This window comes from Lagenorhynchus albirostris, chromosome 9, assembly GCF_949774975.1.
Source record: "Lagenorhynchus albirostris chromosome 9, mLagAlb1.1, whole genome shotgun sequence".
In the NCBI taxonomy this organism is placed as follows: domain Eukaryota; kingdom Metazoa; phylum Chordata; class Mammalia; order Artiodactyla; family Delphinidae; genus Lagenorhynchus; species Lagenorhynchus albirostris.
The window spans coordinates 52,017,978-52,031,938 of record NC_083103.1 but is presented as its reverse complement, the minus strand read 5'-3'; the positions used below and the strand labels follow the sequence as shown (position 1 = coordinate 52,031,938).

The 13,961-nt window shown below is 40.3% G+C and overlaps 1 long non-coding RNA gene across 2 annotated transcripts; it reads right to left on the bottom strand.

The window, feature by feature from the left end:
- Positions 1-2,099: 2,099 nt before the first annotated feature.
- LOC132526139 (uncharacterized) lies at positions 2,100-12,517 on the bottom strand. Of its 2 annotated transcripts, XR_009542467.1 has the most exons (4): positions 12,367-12,517; positions 12,096-12,269; positions 2,615-2,824; positions 2,100-2,508 (listed from the first exon to the last, which is right to left on the bottom strand). It is a non-coding gene; the product is annotated as an uncharacterized LOC132526139 (long non-coding RNA). The 2 variants fall into 2 exon arrangements; XR_009542466.1 differs by having other exon boundaries at positions 2,100-2,824.
- Positions 12,518-13,961: the final 1,444 nt, after the last annotated feature.

The following is a 13,961-nucleotide window of genomic DNA, read 5'->3' as shown; positions in this document are numbered from 1 at the left end:
CACCTGCCAATGCAGGGGACACGGGTTTGAGCCCTGGTCCGGGAAGAGCCCACATGCCACGGAGCAACTAAGCCCGTGCGCCAAAACTACTGAGCCTGCGCTCTAGAGCCCGTGAGCCACAACTACCGAGTCTGCGTGCCTAGAGCCCATGCTCCGCAACGAGAAGCCACCGCGATGAGAAGCTCGCGCACCACAACGAAGAGTAACCCCCACTTGCCGCAACTAGAGAAAGCCCGCATGCAGCAACGAAGACCCAACACAGCCAAAAAATTAATTAATTTTAAAAAGTAATTAACTTAAAAATAAAAGAAAGTTGGCAAAATATCGAAGATGACTGAATTTAATGGTGTCCTATTTATGGACAATAATATATGAGTAAAAAGAAATACGACTAATAAATGATTATATATTTCATAAAAATGTTCTTGCTTTCACTTAGCACAATCACTAATTATGCATTATCATCAATATTTTCAAATAATTTTGTTTAATTGACAGTAAGGTCCAAAATTAAATAAACTTTATTGAATCCTATGTTTTAATTTTTTTAACTTATTAATTTCCATTTAGAAAAACTTCTCAGTAGCAACTGGAATTATCAACAAAATTCCTGAAGCAATATTTTAGATTAAAAATGTATATTGTGAATTTTATAAATTATGGTCAAATTTTATGGGAACACACAATAAATTACATATTTCAAAATAATTATATTTTTATATTAAAATAAATTTATAAAAATCATTAAGACAGATAATAAATTATAAGAGAGAATTTTCCAAAATATTTTAATTTCATCATATAAATCACTACCAGTTATATTGTGGTTTTCATCACTCCTTAAAGCAATATCTAAGTCTACAAAGAATCAGTATCATGCTATGAGCAGACCTACTTAAAAACAAATGTAAGAGTGCTATGAATTGTTTAATATTATTAGCTGCCACCTGCAACTGTTGCAAATACCAAGCGAATCTTCAGGTCCTCCTAGACCATGAATTGGAGCTCAAAGAGAAGCAAGAAAATGGACCCTGCTCCTCCGGGAAATGACGCCTCATGATGCACTCATGCTATCTGAGAGAAAAGATTCCACAGGACCAGTTCATTTGTTTGTCTCTTCTCTCACCAAAGAGCTATGCCACTCACATGCCCCCTGTACTCCAGAGCAAAGTGTCCAGCTCTGATGTGGGCAGCAGCAGCACAAAACACAGAACTTCAGACACGTGGAATGGAAATGGTTTGCATCCATGACTGAGTGGGATGGTTGTTACATAGGTGGATACATTTGTCTCCTTAAACTGTGCACTTGGTGGGAAAAGTGTTTCCCTGGGGCCTGAATGGGGTTAGGCACGAGAGGGAATGTTTAATGTACAAGACTCGCAGGGCCAGTGCAGTTCCTGAGCGTCAAGGCAACCATGTACTCTAATTTATTAAACTCGTGTGTGTGGTGGGGGAGGGGTGTATATAAGGCCTCTAAAGCACAGGGCCCAGGTCCATGGGTGGAACTGCCCTCGATCCCGCCTGTTTCCTCATCGCCCACCCTCGCCACCGCTTCCAATCCATCGGCTGGTCCCAGTGTATCTTAAATCTCTCTCCTCTCCATCTCCACTGCCCAGTCCAGCCCAGGTTGCCATCATTTCTCACTTGGACAATCTCTTCTTAACAGGCTTCTCTGCTGCTACTCTTGTCTTCCCCCTGTCTGCTCTCCACATAGCAACCAGCATGATCTTAAAACATAAATAACAACAAGTTGCTATCTTGCTTAAAACTATTCAACTGGGGACTTCCCTGGTGGCTCAGTGCTTAAGAATCCGCCTGCCAATGCAGGGGACGTGGGTTCGAGCCCTGGTCCAGGAAGATCCCACATCCCGTGGAGGAACTAAGCCCACCCGTGCGCCACAACTACTGAGCCTGCGCTCTAGAGCCCTTAAGCCACAACTACTCAGCCCGCGTGCCACAGCTACCGAAGCCCACATGCCTAGAGCCCCTGCTCTGCAACAAGAGAAGCCACCGCAATGAGAAGCCCGCGTACTGCAACGAAGAGTAGCCCCCGCTTGCAGCAACTAGAGAAAACCTGCGCACAGCAACAAAGACCCAACACAGCAATAAATAAGTTTATTTTTAAAAATCACCTTTAAAAAACAAAACAAAAACCATTCAACTGCATTCTCTTTGCTCTTAAGATAAAGATCAATAACCTTAGTGACCTTTAAGGCTCTTGGAGCACTGACCCCTGTGCAGATCTCGACCTCAGGCCATTCTCCGGATTTATTCTTTTTTTTTTTTTCTTGCGGTACGCGGCCCTCTCACTGTTGTGGCCTCTCCCGTTGCGGAGCACAGGTTCCAGACGCACAGGCTCAGCGGCCATGGCTCACAGGCCTAGCCGCTCCGCGGCATGTGGGATCTTCCCGGACCAGGGCACGAACCCGTGTCCCCTGCATCGGCAGGTGGACTCTCAACCACTGCACCACCAGGGAAATCCCCGGATTTATTCTTGATCAGCACATCCTATTTAGCGATTTGAGTAATTGCCCACAGGTTTCTTGTCTCCCTCACCCACCCCCACCCCCCGAAAGCAGGCAGGGACTATCTGTTCTGTTCTTGGCATTCTTACCTTGTACAGTGAAAGCACTTAGTAAGTATCGTTGGCCAAATAGATGAATGGATGTTTTTAAACTGAAGGGTGGCACAGATGGGTCTGGGTTTTTGAAAGGTCTCTGGCTGCAGTGTGGAAGGTGAAATAGGTGGAAACAGGCTAGAGCGAAGCAGCTGCCATCTATGCATGGGCTTAAGATCTCACTGGACCAACTTCCACTGTTGAGAGCTAGTGATTTAAAAAAAAAAAAAAGTGACTTAAAGGCTGAGACAGCGAGGGAGAAACCAAGAAGCAGAGGCTTTCTGCTTTATGTAATGGGGATCTGTATAAGATTTTTGGAAAGTTTCCATTACTAAAAATGGATTTCAGAGCCCCTAGTGTAAAAAGGAAAGCACACAGGCTGGTAGTCAGAAGCCCTGAGTTCCAGTCATGTTTCTTTCCCTAAATGCCCTTCAGTAAGTCCCTGACTCCACCCAGGCAGCGTTAGTGGTGCCCTGTTTTGTGTAGCTCCTGTCATGCTGTACTGCCATTGTCTATGGACATATTTGTCACTACTGTGCCAATTCATTTTCTTATCACTGGCCCCCATTGTGGGGTGGGGTAGGACAGTAACTATTCATTGAGTGGATGGAGAGATGGGTGAATGGGTGGATGGATGGATGAATGATAAGTGGATAGGTGGATGGACTGAACCACATACTAAGCCCCTATGTTGGAGAAAGACTGGGGCTCAGTAAGCAGATGGATACTCAGCGGAACTGCATACCCTTCTAATACCCAGCTTCTCAGTTTACTGCTTTTATTTATTTATTCAATAGACATTTTTACTGAGTACCTACGATGTGCCAAACTGAGATTTTTGCTATGGGGTGTTTAAAGAGGAATAAGACAGAGCGCTGGTTAAGGACAAGGATTCTGGACCCTGACTACCCAGATTTGAATCCTGTCTCTGCCACTTACTAGCAGCCTAATGGTAAACAAGTTACTCACTCTGTGCCTCTAGTTTTCATCTGTGAACTGAGGGAAAAATAGTACCTACTTCATGGTTGTTAAGATATTAAGTGCATTGATGATTTTAAAGCTTTCAGAGTGCCTGACACATGGTAAGTACAACATAAGTATTAGCTTTACTCTGTATTCTCAGGTCACAGGTCAAGTGGGGGGGATGATGAACCCAACACACAGTAACCTGGGTAGACTATGTACTAGAAGAGGCATAATTTGTTGAGGGAAGGGGTAGGGAGGCATTGTGGAGGAGGCAGTCTTGGAGCTGAACCTTGTGGGTTGAGTTTAGATTTGATGCAGCATGCTATGGGATGCACACTTTGTAAGGTGATGGTAGCCAAATACCAGTCCTCCTGTCCAGAAAATTTGGGGTCGCTAGGCACCTGAAGGCTACGGTGACCCAGTGTTTCCTTTTATGGTTGAGACCCCTGGTAAAAGGTCCCAGTTCAAGGACACACAGCTAGTTATTTATTTAACAAATCATTCATTCATTCTACAAATATTTACTAAGAACTTACTTTGTGCCAGGCTCTAGGCTAGGTGGGATCCAGGGATCCCACCTCATACATATTTACTTATAGACTGTAGGTACCCTGGGACAGGGCCTTAAGCAATCCAACCTCTGTTTTTCCCTCGGAGCCTGGAGCTATCTAAATGTTATGTTTATTTTTAAACAACAGCACTGCCATTGATGACTCATAGAGACTTTTGTAATCTGCTCTGAAACCCAGTCTGTCCAGCTATTTTGTCTCCTTCCTAATTTCTTGGCCCTGAGCCTCATTTTGGTTGTTATTCCCTGTCCCCACTCCAGTTCTCACTTCCTCCTTCCCCACCTCTGTGGACTATTCCCCTACATAAGGATTAGTTGTGGACTAATCAACTACATAAGGATTAGTTGATATTTAATGTTTAAGTGTCTGTATTCCGTTAGCCCCACAGACTGCATACGGAATCTGGGCACACACCCTTTGAGGGGCTACCTTCTTGTCTAGGAGGGGGGCTGGAGCTGAGAGAGATCACACCCTCTCTGGGTTCCCTCTTTTGGTTGGTGGACTCATCATCCTCAGAGACCTTGTAGCCACTGGGCCCCACAGGCTCAGCACCTGGTACTGACAAGATTTTCAAGGGCCTGGAGAAAAGTTTCAGACTACCTCCTCCTTTTTTTTTTTTTTTTTTACAGAATCCAGAATACCAAAAGAAAACAATAAAATCAAAATCAATAAATATTTAGACAAACGTCTACCAATGTAAATTTATATCAGCTTCACTGGCTGTTCAATTTAATTGTGATAGTGACTGCCACATATGCCCTCCCTCCTTTATTAATAGATCACCTGAATTTTAACCAGGCACAAGATCACCCAGCAAAATATACTTCCCAGCACCTCTTGAAGCCAGATGTGGTCATGTGACTAAATTCTGGACATGAGAAGTAGTGAGTACACTTGATACCTGCTACTTCTAGTTGTGCAGTGGATGGGGGCTCTTCATCTTTCCCCTGACTCACTGGCCAGAGTTATTGCATTGGACAACTCCAGGGGGCACATTTACATTGCAGTCTATGAGAATGGTGCTCCCTGCCATTGTGCAATGCAGCAGCCCTACCCCCTGGCTGAGATGCAGACCTTCAGGCAAGAGCTGGAGTTGGTATTCATAAACATTTGATTACATTTAAAAATAATTTGTAGGGAATTCCCTGGCGGTCCAGTGGTTAGGACTCTGCGCTTTCACTCCCGAGGGCGTGGGTTGGATCCCTGGTCAGGGAACTAAGATCCTGCAAGCTGCGTGGCACGGCCAAAAATAAAAAACAAACAAACAAACAACAAAACAAAACAAAATTTCTAAGTCTGATTTTCTCACTTTGCAAACATTCCATGTATGGGCTGTAATTGACAAGAAATCAAATCTTGTCATAATTTAAGTAGACATAGCAAATGATTTCAAAGTAAAATTTTAACAAATCCTTTAAAATATTTTCAGCAAAGAAACAATATTTTATATGGGATATAGAAACATTTTAATATAGGATAGGACCTAAAAAATATACGTATGGAAGACCAATGAAGTTCTTAGAAAGGCCTTGATCATTTTCAATCCCCCAAGCTAGAAATTTCAGAATCATTTTTGATATTTTCCTAGTAATTTATTCATTCAGGAAATAGTGAGCATTTACTTTCAGACAATATATATAGTGGAGGAGTATCAAGACTGTGGTCAGACATACCTAGGTTTGAGTCCTGGTTTTGCTACTTACTTTGCTCAAAGTGTGTGACTTTGAGCAACCTCTGTAGGTCTCTACTTATCTGTGAAATGGGGGCAATAATAATGCCCATCTCTTATGTAATAAAGAATTTGACTGGCCTCTGTCCCTGATTACTGGGAAGGTGAATTTCAACCCTTGGAATTTCCAAAGTAATAGGAGTATCTTTGTTATCATGAGCTCTTTGGATCATAAATCTGAGTTTCTGCTAAGAGATGGGATGACTCAGGATGGGGGCTGGTCATCATAAAGACCAACCATGTGGTTAGAGGGTTGGGACTCTGAGCCAACCTGATTTCTAGGGACAAGGGGAAGAACTGGAGATTGAGTTCAAGCATGTGACCAATGCTTCAATCAATCATGCCTTTGTAATGAAATTCCAATAAAAACTCTGGACACCATAGCCCAGTAGAGCTTCCTAGATGATGAACACATCAGTGTTCCTGGAGGGTGACATATCCTGATTCCATGAGGAGAGGTCATGAAAGCTCTACATACAGAACTCTCACAGACCCCACCCTGTGTGTGTCTTCATTTAACTGAAACTGATTTGTATCCTTTATAATAAAACTGTAATCATAAGTATAATGCTTTTCTGAGTTCTGTGAGTTGTTCTAGCAAATCATTGAACCCCAGGGGGTCACGGGAACCCCAGAATTTGTAGCCATTTGGTCAGAAATGCTGGTGGCTGGGGAACCCTCGAAAGTGCAACTGGCATCTGAAGTGAGGACAGTCTTGTTGGGAAGTATGCTCTTTTTTTTTTTTAATTAATTATTTAGTTAGTTACTTTTGGCTGCTTTGGGTCTTTGTTGCTGTGCGTGGGCTTTCTCTAGTTGCAGAGAGCAGAGGCTACTCTTCGTTGCAGTGCACAGGCTTCTCATTGCGGTGGCTTCTCTTGCTGTGGAGCACAGGCTCTATGCAAGCAGGCTTCAGTAGTTGTGGCACGCAGGCTCTAGAGCACAGGCTCAGTAGTTGTGGTGCATGGGCTTAGTTGCTCCTCAGTATGTGGGATCTTCCCAGACCAGGGCTCAAACCTGTGTCCCCTGTATTGGCAGGTGGATTCTTAACCACTGCGCCATCACAGAAGTCCCGGGAAGTATGCTCTTGAACCTATGGAGTCTGCTGCTAACTCTGGGTGGTTAGCATTGGAATTAAACTGTATTTCAGTATATCAGCTGCTAGTGTCAGAATACTGCCTCATAGGGTTGTACAGGATCAAATAAGAAAATATGTGCAAGGCACTTAGCAATAATAATGATGATTACCCCTTATGGCTGGAAGGATTAAATAAGATAAACTGCATGAAGCACTTAGCATAGTCATAGTACTTGAGACTCCTGTGAGCCGCACACTACGCTACTCATGGAAGATAGTTTGTCCATTTTAATTGCTGAGCAGTATTCCATTGTATGAATATATCACAGTATATCAGTTCTCTTACTGATAGGCACCTAGGCTGTTTCCAATTTGGAAGTATTGTAAATAAAGTTGCAGTGGACTTTGTTGTACAAATCTTTTTGTGGTATAAATGTTTCCACTTATCATGGATAAATTCTTTGGATTAAAACTGGGTCATAGGATAGGTGTATATTTAATTTCACGAAAAATGCCAGACCTTTGTCAAAAGTGTTTATGCCATTTTACACTACAACCAGCATTATGTGAGAGTTCTGGTTGCTCTGCAACCTTGCCAACACTTGATGCATTCAGTCTTCTTAATTTTTAGCCATTCTTGTGATTGTGTAATGACATTTCATTGTGGTTTTAATTTACATTTCCATATGATTAATGATATTAAGCACAGGAAGACGGGAAAAAGAAAACAGAAATAATAAACAGAGAGAACAAACAAAAACAAATAAAGGTTCAGGCTTAAGCCTTAATATGTCAATAATTACCTTAACCTAAATGGTCTAAATACACTAATTAAAAGACAGAGGGGCTTCCCTGGTGGCGCAGTGGTTGGGAGTCTGCCTGCCGATGCGAGGAACACGGGTTCTTGCCCCAGTCCGGGAGGATCCCACATGCCGTGGAGCGGCTGGGCCCGTGAGCCATGGCTGCTGAGCCTGTGTGTCCGGAGCCTGTGCTCCGCAATGGGAGAGGCCACAACAGTGAGAGGCCCGCATACCGCAAAAAAAAAAAAAAAAAGACAGAGATTGGCTTAGTGGAAAAAAACATAACCCAACTATATGATGTGTATAATAAACTCACTTTAAATGTAACAATAAAGGCAGACTGAAAGTAAAAGGATGGAAAAAGATAAATCATGCAAAATTAATCAAAGGAAAGCAGGAGTGGCTAAAATAATATCAGATAAAGTAAACTTCAGAGCAAAAAAAGTTATCAGAGACAATAAAATTATAAAATTACAAAGGGTCAATTCACCAAGAACACATAGCAAACATAAATGGATATGCACCAAGCAACAGAGCTGAAAAATATGTGAAGCAAAAACTGATAGAACTTAAGGGCAAAATAGGTAAGTCCACAATTATAGTTGGAAGACTTCAGTACTCATCTCTGAACAATTGGTAGAACAACTAGAGAGAAAATCAGCAAGGATATAGAACTCACCAGCACCATTGACCAACAGATTCTAATTAACATTTATAAAACACTGCACCCACCAACCACTGAATACACATTCTTTTAAAGTGCCCACAGAATATATACCAAGATAGACCACATGCTGGGCCATTAAAATTTTTTTTAAATAATTGGAATCATACAGGGACTTCCCTAGTGGCACAGTGGATAAGACTCCACGCTCCCAATGCAGGGGGCCCACTTCGATCCCTGGTCAGGGAACCAGATCCCACATGCATGCCACAACTAAAAGTTTCCATGCCACAACTGAGGATCTGGCAAGCCACAACTAAGGAGTCCTGGAGCTGCAACTAAGGAGGCTGCCTGCCACAACTAAGACCTGCTGCAACCAAATAAATAAAAAATATTAAAAAGAAAAGAATTGGAATCATACAGAGTGTGTTCGCTGTGCACAATGGAATAAAACTAGAAATCAGTAACAGAAGGATAACAGGAATACAACATACTTCAAAGTAATCCATGGGTCAAAGAGGAAATCTCAAGGGAAATTTTAAAAAATACATTGAACTGAATGAAAGTGAACATCGAACATACCAAACTTTGTTGGATACAGCTAAAGTCACACTGACAGGGAAAAATTTATAACTAAATTTAGCACTAAATCCATATACTAGAAAAGAGGAAAAATCTCAAATCAATTATTTAAGCTCCCATTGAGAAAACACAGGAAAAAAAGAACCAAATATATCCAAAGCAAGCAGAAGGAAGTAAATAATAAAGATAAAAACAGAAATAAATGAAACTGAAAACATAAAAATAATAGAAACAATAAAACAAAGGACTGATTCTTTGGAAAAAGTAATAAAATTAACAACCTTCTAGCAAGACTGACCAATGAGAGAGAAGATACAAATTATCAACATCAGGAATGACAAAAAGGACCTCACTATAGACCATGTAAACATAAAAAGGAAAATAAGTGAATACCACAAACAACTCTACACACATAAATTTGACAACTTAGATAAAATGGACTAATTCCTTGAAAAACACAAACTACTACAACTCACCCAATATGAAATAGATAATTTGAATATCTCTATATCATGAAGAGATTTGAATTTGTAATTTTAAAACTCCCCAAAAGAAATCTCCAGGCTCAGATGGTTTCACAGAGAATTGTACCAAATGTTTAAAGGAAATGAAGACAATCTACACAACATCTTCCAGAAAATAAAAGAGGACAGATACTTCCCAATTTATTTTATGAAGCTAGTATTACCCTAAAAACCAAAGAAGGACAAAAAAAAAACCAAACTATAGACCAATATCTCTCATAAACTTAGTTGTAAAAATTCTCAACAAAATACTAGCAAACCAAATAAAACAATGTAAAAAAAGAATTACAGCACAACCAAATAGGATTTATTCCAGCTATGCAAGGTTAGTCATCATTCAAGAGTCAGTCCAAAAAATCAATCAATGCAATCTACCACATTAACAGGCCAAAGAAGAAAAATAACAAGATCATAGCAATCATTGCAAAAAAAGCTTTTGACAAAATTCAACATCCTTCACAATAAAAACTCTCAGGAAAACAGGAATAGAGGAAAACTCCCTCAACTTGATAAAGATCATCTACAAAAAACCTACAATTAACTGTATACTTAACAGTGAAAGACTGAATGCTTTCCCCCTAAGATTAGAAAAAGGCAAGGATGTCTGCTCTTACTACTCTTATTCAACGTAGTACTGGAAGTTATATTCAGTGCAAAAAAGGCAAAACAAGGGAATTAAATGCATACCCATCAAAAAGGAAGAAAATAGAACTGTCCCTATTTGCAGATGACAAGATCATCTAAGGAATCTACAAAAAACTCTTAGGACTAATAAGTGAATTCAGCAAGGATTGCAGGATGCAAGATAAACATACGAAAAATCATTTGCATTTCTTTACATTTGCAATGAACATATGGATACAGAAATTAAAAGTACAATACCATTTAGAATCACTCAAAAAAGGGAAATACTTAGGCAGAAATCTAACAAAACACATATAGATTTGTATGCTGAAAACTACAAAATGCTGATGAAGGAATTTAAAGAAGATCTAAATAAATGGTGAGATGTACCATGTTCATGGACTGGAAGGCCCAATGTAGCAAATATGTCAATTTTCCCCAAATTGATATATAAGTTTAATGCAATTTTTATAAAAATCTCATCAAGATTTTTTTAGATATAGACCAGATTATTCTAAAATGTATATGAAAAGGCAAATAATGAAACCATTTTGCAATAACTAAAACAATTTTGGAAAGAGAAAGAATAAAGTAGGAAGAATCAGATTGATTTTAAGCCTTATTATATAGTTACAGCAATCAAGAATATGCGGTATTGGTGGAGGGAAAGACACACAAATCAATGGAAGAGAACCTTGAAATTGGCCCACAAAAGTATGCCCAACTGATTTTTGACAAAGCTGTAAAAGCAATTAAATTAGGAAACATAGCCTTTTGAACAAATAGTGCTGAAGCAATGGGACATCCATCTATAGGCAACACACACACACACACAACCTGCAAAAAAACAAAACAAAAAACTCCAAAGTTTCAAAACTTAGGGAAAAAGAGGAGAAAATCTTCAGTACTTAGGGCTAGGCAAACACTTCTTAGACCAGTAAGATCCATAAAAGGAAAAGTGGATAAATTTGACTTTATCACAACTATAAACTTTTGCTCTGCAAAAGACCCTGTTAAGAGGATGAAAGTACAGGCCATAGAGTGAGAGAAACTATTTACAAACCATATATCTGATAAAGGACTAGTATTTAGAATATACAAATAACTATCAAAACACAACAGTAAAAAAATGACAATCAGGGGGCTTCCCTGGTGGCACAGTGGTTGAGAGTCCACCTGCCGATGCAGGGGACACGGGTTCGTGCCCCCGTCCGGGAAGATCCCACATGCCACGGAGCAGCTAGGCACGTGAGCCATGGCCGCTGAGCCTGTGCGTCCGGAGCCTGTGCTCCGCAACCGGAGAGGCCCGCGTACCGCAAAAAAAAAAAAAAAAAAAGAATGACAATCAGTTAGAAAATGGGCATAAAGCATGAATAGATATTTCATTGAAGAGGATATACAGATGGAAAACAAGCATATAAGATGTTCGACACCATTAGCCTTCAGGGAAATACAAATTAAAATCACAATGAAATACAACTATACACCTATCAGAATGTCTAAAATAAGAAATAGTGGTGATGCAAATGTTGGCAAGGATGCAGAGAAACTACATCATTCATATATATATTGCTGGTGGGAATGTAAAATGGTACAGCTACTCCGGAGAGCAGTTTGGCAGTTTCTTGAAAAACTAAACATGCAGCTACCATGTGATCCAGTAATTACACTCTTGGGCACTTATTCCAGAGAAATGAAAACTTATGTTCACATTAAAAACTTTTACATGAATATTTGTAGCAGCTTTATTCAGAATATCTGAAAACTGGAAATAACCTAGCTATTCTTCAATGGATGAGTGGTTAAACAAGTTATGGTACATCCATATCATGGAATACTACTCATCAATAAAAAGAAATGAATATTGATACATGCAACAACCCAGATGAGTCTCTAGAAAATTATGCTGAGTAGAAAAAAAAGCCAGTTCCCAAAGTTTACATACCGTATGATGCTATTTATATAACACAAATAATTGTTTGCTGGGAGTTAAGTAGTGGTGTAGATATAAGAGAGCAACAGGAGAGATCCTTATGGTGATCGAAATGTTCTGTATCTTGACTGTATCGATTTCCATATCCCAACTGTGACATTGGCAAGACATTATCTTTGAGGGAATCTGGGTAAAGGGTACACAGGATCTCTCTATATTATTCTTTACAATTGCATATGAATCTACCATTTTCTCAAAATAAAAAATTTAATTAAAATATTACCTGTGTGGGGCCTCCCTGGTGGCGCAGTGGTTGAGAGTCCGCCTGCCGATGCAGGCGACACGGGTTTGTGCCCCAGTCCGGGAAGATACCACATGCCGCGGAGTGGCTGGGCCCGTGAGCCATGGCCGCTGAGCCTGCGCATCTGGAGCCTGTCCTCCGCAACGGGAGAGACCACAACAGTAAGAGGCCCACGTACCGCAAAAAAAAATAATAATAAAATAAAATATTACCTGTGTGGTTTCTCTGTCATCTAAATCCTGATTGATGCAATACACTTCATCAGATTGGAGAATTTCTCTTCTCTTCCTAGTTTGATGAGAATTTTGGAGTAGGTGTTGATTTTTACCAACTGCTTCTTATGCATTTATTGAAAATAATCTCATGGTTTTTCTCCTTTTCGGTGAAAATTATATTGTTTGATTTTAGAATGTTAAGACAATTTTGCATTCCTGGGATAAACAATACTTTATTGCTGGATAAATTTGCTAATATTTGCTTAGGATTTTATGTCTACATTTATGAAATGTCTTTCAGGTACCTATGGGAGTGATCAATGTTATTAGTTTCTAAAATTAAAACAGACCTGAGCAAAAGTAATAAAATATTAAAATTTGATAAGCCTGGATGGTGGGTAAATGGTAATTTGTTACATTATTCTCTATACTTCTCTGCTTTCTTCTTTTCAATTAAACAATCCTTGGTTGCAGCTTAGAAGACACATTCAGAGGATAGACTGAGGACATAAAAACTGGGTTCTGTGTGCTATTAGGAATACAGGGGTAGGATAGTCGTGTGTAACCTCTTCACATAGCAATGGGTCAAACACATAGTTGGTACTCAGTAAAAGTTTATTAAATGAACTTAGATTTGTTTAAATCACACTCCAGTACAACCTAATGGATGCTGTGATCCAGATCCATCCTCAGGATCTAGTCAGTCATTCCCCCAGCTTCTGGGAGTAGGTTGCTCATGGCTCAATTTCTCTCTGGGAATTGCCCTCCTCCAAAGGAAGCAGCCTTGCCGAAAGTTACAGGACCTGTCCACATACAGCCTCCATCACTGGTCAATGCAAGGACATAAATTTCTGGCCCCCTTCTTTAATTTGGAATAATTCTGAAAGGTCATCCCAGGCTCAGAGCATTCTTTGGGATTGGCTGAGGCTTCTGCTTAGATAGTTTCACAATTCAACCTCTCCTTCTGCCTAATCCTGCTTCCATCACTCCCTTACAGGCTTGGCCTTGAAAGTACCTTCACCCCACCCCACCCCAATAAACCTCCTGCATGTTAATCTCCCTCTTCCTCGGGGAACTCCACTCAGGACACGTATTACCCTATTTTACTGTTCTTTTCATAGCAGTTATCAGTATTTGAAATAACCTTATTTCTTTAGCGTTTTAATACTTGCTTATTGCCTGCTGTAAGAATGTGAGCTTCCCAGGACAGACCTTTTTCTTTTTCCATACAATGTACACTACTGTATCAAGCACCTAGGGCAGGGCCTGCAGAACACAAGCAGGCCCTAAATACTGGTTGTTGGAATGAACGAATGAAAAGAGACACACCTTGCCCTAGGTATCGTAGTCTCTCAACAGCCA